This window comes from Eurosta solidaginis, chromosome 3, assembly GCF_040869045.1.
Source record: "Eurosta solidaginis isolate ZX-2024a chromosome 3, ASM4086904v1, whole genome shotgun sequence".
Taxonomy (NCBI): Eukaryota; Metazoa; Arthropoda; class Insecta; order Diptera; family Tephritidae; genus Eurosta; species Eurosta solidaginis.
Genome location: NC_090321.1, coordinates 98,709,970 through 98,719,765, shown reverse-complemented (window position 1 = coordinate 98,719,765; position 9,796 = coordinate 98,709,970). Strand labels below are relative to the sequence as shown.

Below are 9,796 nucleotides of genomic sequence, written 5' to 3'. Positions count from 1 at the left end.
TATTTAAAACAATTTTACGCTGCTGTGGAGTAAAACGAAATGCCGACTTAAGCTTTGCTTGCAAATGAAGTTTAAAACAAAAAAAAACTCTAATTCCCATTCAATCTGAAACAATTTCATTCATAAGTACATACAATGCTTTCGTATTGTACGACCAAACAGTGTACCAAGACTGCGTGTGATACGTGCTTATAGTACAAGCGCTGGAATCAAACTAAATAAATATTTGATTTTGCATTCGTGCTAGCCACGCGTTCGTGTATACTAACACATTCTCAATTTGGTAATCGTGTATATGTAGTGGTGCCCACCTATGGCTATGATATATGTATACGATAAGCGATAGCACAATGGCTACTTCGTGAAAATCAACGACAGCTCTTTTAGTTTGATTTCAATGGTCGTACGGTGATGAAGTGTCGCAAGCGCGCTTAAAACAGAGTACCAAAGATTGCGTGTGACACATGTTCACCGTTCAAGCATTGAAATTAAACTAAATAAATAATTGATTTTGTTTTCGTGCTCGCTACGTGTTCGTGTTTACTAACACATTCTCAATTTGGTACCCGTGTAAATGTAGTGGTGCCCACCGCTGTTCATAGTGTACCTATACAAGTGTGTCAGCTAAGCGATAAACGTCAAAATTACAAACAGCCTCGCTCACCTGATGCAAATCTCAGGTCCAGAGTTGCATTTTTGGTACGCAAGAGTACTTCAAGCTGAGTTGCATTTGATAGTTTAATAAAACTTTGTAGTATTTACAGATCAAATAGTTGCATATATTTCCGCTAGGAGATTTGTAGCCTGCAACAATGCGGCAACATACAGAAAGCAAAATTTATTTAAACACGTGTAACATGGAAAAATTTCACTTCTAAGGCTGTTTACACAAACGCATAAGGGCAAAATTATATAAACGCTTTGGTCGGTTGAAAGCAAAGATAACGTACGGCGTTTCATTGTTTTCGTGTGGCGTTGTCAAAGCGTAGGCACGGAACCAAAGCATTTCTGTAAATTTTTCGATACTTCGCCCGACAGATGAATTAATGAATGTAACACAACCAAAGCGTCTGTGTAAATCCGCCTTAAGCTGCAGGCATTGGTGCTTTATCGGTAACCGTATTGCCCTACAAGACGGAGGTAACTAGTTCACCCATACATTCAAAGCTTTTTTCGCTCTCCACTAACACATCGACGTTTCTTGCTGTCATCGAAATGACAGCGTCATCTTAATACGACAATTTATTAATTATTCCGGGAAACATTTTAAAACGATGAAAAACTATAATTGTGGTAATTAAACTAAAAAACTAAAAAAGTGATTGTGCTACGAGCTTTTAGGTGTGACGTGTGTTAGCTGTTAGGCACTTCTAAATTAACCTGGCGCATTAACTAGAGGCAGCCAAGTCCTCTTGCCACCAATTGGAATTGGAAGATTCGATTTCCAAAACTAAAAAAGGTAACGTTTTCAAGACAGTGCACAACCTAAACAAAGGTGGTATCAAAAGACGCGTGTCGAGATCCGTTTTTAGAATCTGAAAGTTGTATAGAATCGACGGGATGGCCTAGAAGGTTTCAGGTGGTCATACTAAATCGCTCCCGGGGAGTGTCCCTATCGCTACAACCAAAGCAACATTATTTACTATCTGCTTTTCATTCATACGTATGTGTATTTTTAAATAATAAAAAAAATGTTATATTATTCTAATATATATCATCTCTGCCGGGGTGCGATTCAGCTCAGGATATGCCAAAACAACAAGAAACAAGAATTAAATGCAGATTCACGTGTCATTTGCCAAGGATTTACCGGTAAACAAGGTACTTTCCACAACCAACATGCTTTGGAATACGGTACAAAATTGGTTGGATGTATTTTCCCAAAAAAGGGTGGAACTACGCATCTTGGTTTGCCAGTATTTGCTTCGGTAATTTATATTGATTTGTATTGATTAAAAATTGCAATAGTAGATAATGTAATGTGAATTAAAATTGAATAGGTAGCCGAAGCAAAAAATGCAACTGATCCGCATGCAACTGTTGTTTATGTACCGCCACCGGGATCTGCTGCTGATATCATAGCAGTATTACAAGCACGACATTTCTTTGATTGGTTGCATAATCGAAATTGTGCCCTAACATGATATGGTTCGCGTTAAGCACGCTATGTTAAAGCAAAATAAATCTCGTCTAGTCAGGCCCGATTGTCCAGGATCATCGCACCAGAAAGGGTAAGTAAATTTCCTACCATATTAAATATATAAACAACATGTATGAATTTGTTAGTGATAATTTGTCATGCTTTTGTTGATAATCAACTGAAGAAGGCAAATACCAAAGAGTTCGAAGTTCATGTAAATACCAATTGATTTCTTTTAATAGCGTTTGGAGAACAAAACCCATATGTATGTGTGCATACAACTGCATAGAAAGGGAGGGATTAATTAATTATGATCAGTAGATTTATAGGATTTTTATTATTTTCCCTGCGTCGCCGTTGCCATTACATTGCGTTAAGAGAGGACATCAACACCTTACCCACAACCAGTTAAAATTTTAGTAAATTTTGCTCTTTTCATTACTGATTCAAAACGTGGGAAGTTACATATGTAGCATTCCATGTAGAATGGTAAATTTTAGCAGACTTTCGCATTGCGGTCATTATTAATATTCAATCCCTAGAAGGTTCAATGTAGTCATATCAATAGGTCCGGAGATGGTCGGGTTAGTACCTCAATGGTGCTTGTTACCGGAACGTAGATAGATAATTTATTGAGGATTGCACATCTCCTTCACAGCACCTCATCGTAGCCGACTTCTTTGATGAACCCTAGCAGAGTTCTTGGCTTGAGGGATTAAATGTGGGAATGCACTGGCCATGGTGAGCCCATAAACTTAGCACTACGTTTTGAGATTGCTTCGTATTCTTGGAGGATATGGTCCGCCGTCTGCTGTTCGATTACAAAATCGGCATGTGTTATTCGATAGTATGCCCACTTTCTGCATACGGCTGCTCAGTCGATAATGCCCTGTAAGAATAGCTCTTGGGATTCTTCGGTTATCTTTCGATAGGTATATTATTGCCCTGTAGCGACTTGTGCTATAACTTCCTAACAGTAACTTAGATTGTCTCAAACCTGGCGTATTGCTCCAGTGTTCTTCTCTCTTCCCCCACCCCCCTCCCCTTCTCCTAATAAATGCGCCTGTGAGCCAACTGACAGGAACGGCTCGGGATCGATGGGTCATGCAGTTCCTGCCTCTCTTTCCGGGTTGTCCGCCTGCTCTTGTTGTAGCAGTGCTTCGCCCCATCCAATAGGTGCGACAGATCACAAATTGTCATCAATGTCCTCTAACGGGAGTCCAAGGAAACAGAAAGTTTCAACAGGGGTGGACCATAATGAGAGGAGTGTTAGAGGCGTTGATTCCACAATACAGCTAAAGAGATGGTTGGTGTCATGTGGGGACACATTATAAGCAGGACATATTTTTTGTATGTCGGGGTTGATTCTGGATAGGTAAGATTTTAACCTGTTACAGTATCCAGATCGAAGTTGGGCTAGAGTGACTCCCGTTTCCTTAGGGAGAGTGCGTTCCTACTCTGCTAGTTTTTTTCTTTGAGGTTTCACCGGGCAATTCCAGGTATAGAGGTCCAACGCCTGTTTGTGGAGTTCACTCAGGACCTGCTTGTGTTTTTCAGCTTCATACGGCTGTGTTCTCAGGTGACGTATTTTCTCATAATGTAATGAGGGCGTGAACAACAAGAAGCCACAAAAGATTTGTAAAAGTTACGAGGACGTCGGGTTTTGGGATCAAGCCCAGAGCAACCTGTCCGATGCAACCATCCCTTGCACGTGACACACTGACAAGAGTATGACCGTCCTAAAAAGATTATTTTCCGGCAAACGCAGCAAAACCATTTCTCATGACTGGGGTCAGGAGGACACGGATTGGGTTCGATACCTTCCCGGAGGAGGAGAGTATGGCGCAGACCCGCTGCATGGATCTGCTGGGAGGATGATAATTTGTGGGAGGGACGCAACAAACTAAACACTAGAGTCCGCCTGCTCATTACCCTGTACTCCCCTGTGGCCTGGGACCCCAGTGCCTGGGAACGTTGTGCACCCAAGGACCAGTGCTGACTTTATTTCCAACGCCACAGTTGCCTTTAGTGGGGCCTGACTGTCTGACTGAGTATGTCAATTGTTTCATTGGAGTATCAGCGCTGAAGGTTAAGCTTAGCGCACCAACATATGGCGAATACTTCCGCTTGAAAGCTGCTCGTATGTGCTTATAGAGGTACTGATATTTTGGCTCTGGGTCCGGAGACTGGCTTCAATCCCCTCTGGCGTCTTCGAACCAGGGCCGTAGAGAAAAAATCCGGGCCCGGGACTAAAAAAATTTACGGGCCCCCTATAAAAAATCCACTAATACATTTGATTAACGTGAAATAATGACGTTTCATTCCATAATCATTATTGATGGATTACATCAAAAAAAATTTTTGCCACATCAACATTTTTGGCTAAGAGCTGACAATAAAATTAACACAGAATATTTACTATTTGTTTTATTTTATTGTAACGTAGAAATAAAATTCTCTTTTAACAGCCACATATTATTTCAAATAATCTTTTCTAGTTATTTGGTAACATTTTCATACATTTCTGATAAATTTAATGATGATTATAAATTTTAATTATTCAATATAGAATGTTCGGATATCAAAGAGTGGCTTTACTTGCTTTTTTCGCTGCAAAATTATTATAATAATATCAAAATTTAACTGTCTTGCCAAAACGGATGCAACACAAAGCGTGGCAAGTCCTAAAACTCGCTCTTTAGATGAACACGATCTATCAAAGCTTTCATTCTTGAAAGGACGCTGAAGGAACGTTCTGCACTAGATACAGTGACAGGTAAAGTGCAAAAGGTACGTAAACCAATACAAAAGTTGGGGGAAAATTGTATACATATTTTGAAAATAGACGGCATTTAGCAATTCCAATGGTGACAGACCTTTATCAAAATTTGCTTCGTAAATGTGTTTCAAGTGAACTATTTCACATTCTAAGCTTTGAGAAATATCCGACTTGTATTTTTCGACAAATTTTGCTGCGCTCGCCCGAACCGTAGTTTCATCCATGTCTTAAATTGCCACAAAAAGGAAAACTTTTCGTTCAAATTTCTCATAGCTGCAAATCGTTCAGTAATGCCAATCGTTCAGTAATGCCAGTGCCGAATCAACGATCACCAAGAATGTATTGTTTTTGAAATCAGACTCTGTAATCATCTCATTTAAATTATCTTCAGAACGCCTTTTGGGTATTCTCTTTCGAATGCCCGGAAACTTTGGCGAGATGTTCAATTGAATAGCAACTGTTTTGAATTCGTTTAAAATTGTTTCCTATTGGTTCCCGATCAACTTCAAATCAGCTAATAAGGCATCTAGATGTCGGACCTCAACATCTGTGGTGGCGTCTCTCGCTTGGAGGACCACGCTTCTTTCATTAATGGTAGGGTTTTGAACCAAATTGAGGACAGCAAGATACATTCGAACTTGTTGATGTACCTGAGAATGCCGGTAACATCGCCGTATGCTTGCGCAGTCAAATTTGGCTTTTGGCTGAAAGACTATGAAGAGAGCTAGGTACATTTTTTTTGAGGATGTCACATCGTTGTGTAGTGCTGCCGAAGAAAATAATTACAGCCGTACAACATTCTGCAGCATCAACATCACATAAATTGATAGCGTTTTCTTTTCTGAAATAAATTGTTGCCTATGTAAATGGTAATACTCTACCCCATCGGGTTAGGGGGTCAGAATATACCCGAGGTAGGTATGCCTGTCGTATGCGTAAGAGGGGACTAAAATATCAGATTCCAGGGGCTGCGTAGCGCAACCCTGCAGGTTGCCAGCGCAATATATAGCTTCCCCAAACCTAATTGTCAACCTCACCTATCCGCGCCGAATCCTGTTTCACTAACAGACGAGGCTCTGGCGACCCCAAGCTCCTCATGGAACTTGGGATGGGGAGGGAGGGGATGGCCTGAAGGTTTAATGTGGTCACATAAATCGTTCCCGAGATGGTCGGGCTAGCACCTTAATGGTGCTGTGGTACCGAAGCGTACCGGATCTGTATCCGGCAAAGGACCATCACATCGATAATACTCCTCAAAGCCTTCGGAGAGCAACCTTATCGTTACAACAACAACAACAACAACAACAATAGAGTTACTCCTACCCCAGAAAATGGTCAACATTTATAGTGCATACAAAGAACATTTCAACTCATCAAATCACTCATACTAACAGAGTATATGTGGAACTTACGAGCGAATTGAGAGTTTCACAAAGTTGCACTGCTACACCGCCATTTTATACAGGGTAAAAGTGTAACGCTTTTGCGTTGCGAGCAGGCAAGAATTTTCACAAAAGAACGAAATGCCCCGTAAAGGCGTTGCCTGTTTTTTAGAATAGAACAACAACGCTTGCGTAACACTTTATCCAGAAAAGAAAACGCTATCATAGCTGCGTGTTGCACAAGGCGAGTAATCAGCATTCGAGTTTTTGTCGAGAATGTGACGTAGTGCTCCGTTGTAAGCTCCTTTCATATTGGCGCCGTTATCGTACCCTTGTGCACGGCAATCTTCAATCATGTATGGCAAATTAGATCAGTGGTTTTCTGAGCAGTTTTTTGGTTACAATTCACGAAAGCCAAAATCTGTTCTGGAATTGTAAATTTGTTGCTTTCGAATTGAAATGGAGTGAGCGCAAAATGAACGTAGTCAACGTGACTAGCATCAAGCATAGCATCAACGATAATAGCAAAATACTTAGCTTTCTTGCCTTGATCTAATATAGTTTCCCTCATTTATATAAACTCATTCTGAATGTCTGAGGAAGGATAGTGAACTTGTAAACGTTTGTGCTGCTATTGTGAAATCCTCACTTTCTCCAAATGATCTCTAAGTATCGGATCATAATGGCTTATGAGATCTTAGATGCCAAAAAAATGTCCATCCTTTCGCTTTTTGAAAAAAAAAAAAATAGTGTCCAAAATTCTTTCCACTTTTGAGTTTCAGTGATTAGCTGTTCATTGATAAGTGTATCAATTGTAGCCTCCTTTCGAATTAGGTTTTGTAAAGATCGCCATAGAATATAACATTTAATGTGATCTTCAGTATTTTCGTGTGATGGCAGTTTAGCGTATAGCTTCTTCCATACTTGGAATTTCGAATATTCTCCAGGACAACAAATCTTGGGTCGATTTAAAGTATTGGTGCTTAACAGACGACATGGTAGGCAATAAGAAGCATTGCTACTGGCACTCCACACCAACCTGTGACGCTCCACTTTCTCTCCATTTGGCAAGATTCTGTTTAACAACGAGGTAGGAAATGCCTCGTCATGACAATCACGTGGAAAAATAACAGGGCACTTTTGATGACCTCGACGAATTATTTGGTTGACTTCTTCAGATCGCAAAAACTCATTATTCACGGTACCGATATCGAAGTCGTTTAAATAATCTAGACTTTGATACAGAGTTGGTGGTATTGGTGGAAGGCTTTTTGAAGATGAACCTTCATCAGTGTTACCACGAAAACTTTACGATTTCAGATTCATGTAAACATATATTTTTGTTTGATATTTTTATTGTCTCCTCACTGTTCGAGGGACCAGGTAAAAAATCATTATCAATATTCGTTGCTTTTGAAATTCGGCTTAAAATTTCCACATGGAACAACTAAAGACTCTCCTGAATTAAAAAAAATGTCTTAGTACCTCTAAATCGCGGGCCCCCCGAGAAATACCGGCCCCCTGAGAAATATCGTGCCCTGCGCTTGCCAGGCTAAGTCTCCAGCTATTAGGAGTGATAAAGCTGTCAGATCTAGAAGCAGCAAGTGGCTTAAGTCCTAGGAAGCTTCTAGTATTTGTCAAGAGGACGGAGTTTTTTTATAACATAGGTCCTGGTTATTGATAGGGTTTTCAGCTTGGTTGTTAAAACAAACTTCTGGTAACACTACGGACTCATTCAGTCTATGTGAGATCCTCATGAACCGGCCACTTCAACCTAACCTATATTTTGTGTTTTGGTTTTTACTTTAGAATCTACCGGTTAAGTAAGCGATGTCAGCTAACTAAGCGCCTTCAAATGTAGATCCATAAAGAACATGAGGTCGCCAGAGCCTCGGCTGTTAAAGAAACAGGGTTCGCCACGGGTAGGTGACGTTGACAATTTGGTTGGAGAGGCTATATATTGCGCTGGCAACCCATTGAAAGCATTGCGCTACAAAACCCCTTGAATCAATTTGGTATTTTAGTCGCCTCTTACGACAGGCATAGCTACCACGAGTATACTTTAAGCCCACTAACCCGCTGGAGCCATGAGAAGCGTGAGTGCACTTTGGGTGTCGCAAGGCAAGTTCCGTCGTGCCTGGTGTTATTGGGTGAGCGGCCAGGCAAGGCAGCAGGGTACACATGCACCATTCAGGAGGATACCCTCGCTGAGCCCAGAAAATCTGGGAAAATTAGATGTACTGCTCAGATCCAGCAAACGAGTATGTTCTGTACTGGCATATGATAAACTTGCAGACAACCAAACGTTTACTTTCCTGTCCAAAAGGGAATTGGTGCTCGGCACTGCTGCTAAAGAAGAATAGACGTAGTCATATCAATTCGTTCCCGGGTTACTCGGGGAAAGCAGTTTTAGCAGTACTTTGCCCGTTTTAATTTGCACATCCATTCAAAAAACTTCGCATAATGGATTAAACAGTCATCTGCATTTATTCGTTTTTGTTTTTGTAGCACGCCTAATTTACTATCTATTACCCCAACATCTATCAATTATCCCTTGTTATAATCTTCGGGTACCCCCGCTACCGGCAAATGCCTTGGCATGGTGGAGGTTCACTTGAATTTACTTTACAGGTCCTGATTCTGGGTATCTGAAATCCCCTTTAGTATCTTGTATTTATTAAGCACTTCCGGTTATATTAAAAACTTATTATCTATCCTTACTGATATTCGTTTCTTTTTGATTCTAGGTAATTCGATTTGACGATGTGGGCATAGCAATATTCCAGCTGTGGCTGTAAGAACGTACATTTGCTCAAACTACAAGAAAACTGCGACAACTGTCCCTCGGCCTTTTTAGTATCACATATAAGGCCCTACCACGCATATTATGGGAAAGGGTCAAGTCCAAAGGCTCAACATCATCTGCAAATCGACTTTGATAGACGAAATGGGGCTGCATATATTCCGGTATTATATCTACAACACTCATATCTATGCAAACTGATACTAACAACACCACCCGCGCAGGAAAAATTGAGCACCATCAGTGTGAGCTTCGAAACTCAAAATAGTTTCAGAAAGGGAACGACTACGAATGAGTTTATGTCTTTACATATGTAGTTTGTACATATAAATATGCACATATGTAAGGTTTACTAGAAAATTAAGGAAATTATTTGTAAAAACCATTGTATACATAATTTATTCAAAATTAAATATTATTTAAACAAAAGGGACGCGTTTCATTCATATAAAAAGAGAATTGACAGAAGGTATCCGATACGGGTAACCGATAGGCCAGTTACCCGTGTTGTTGTTGTTGCATATGTTTTGGTTAGCGATAACGAAAACATACCTAAAGCTGGAGACATTGGTGCTTTATCGGTAACCGTATCGGTAACCTTATAACAGCTGATTCGACCAACCTTATGAGAAGAAATGCAATCGATTATTGGTGCCGCTAAGGCCGTAACCGTATCGTAGCCAACCAATTGG

General features: G+C 40.4%; 1 long non-coding RNA gene across 4 annotated transcripts; it reads left to right on the top strand.

Moving 5' to 3' along the window:
* Positions 1-327: 327 nt before the first annotated feature.
* LOC137244199 (uncharacterized) lies at positions 328-9,512 on the top strand. Of its 4 annotated transcripts, XR_010950840.1 has the most exons (7): positions 328-699; positions 765-1,663; positions 1,740-1,928; positions 2,001-2,231; positions 4,710-4,930; positions 9,049-9,268; positions 9,329-9,512. It is a non-coding gene; the product is annotated as an uncharacterized lncRNA (long non-coding RNA). The 4 variants fall into 4 exon arrangements; XR_010950838.1 differs by having other exon boundaries at positions 765-1,459; positions 9,049-9,512; XR_010950837.1 differs by having other exon boundaries at positions 9,049-9,512.
* Positions 9,513-9,796: the final 284 nt, after the last annotated feature.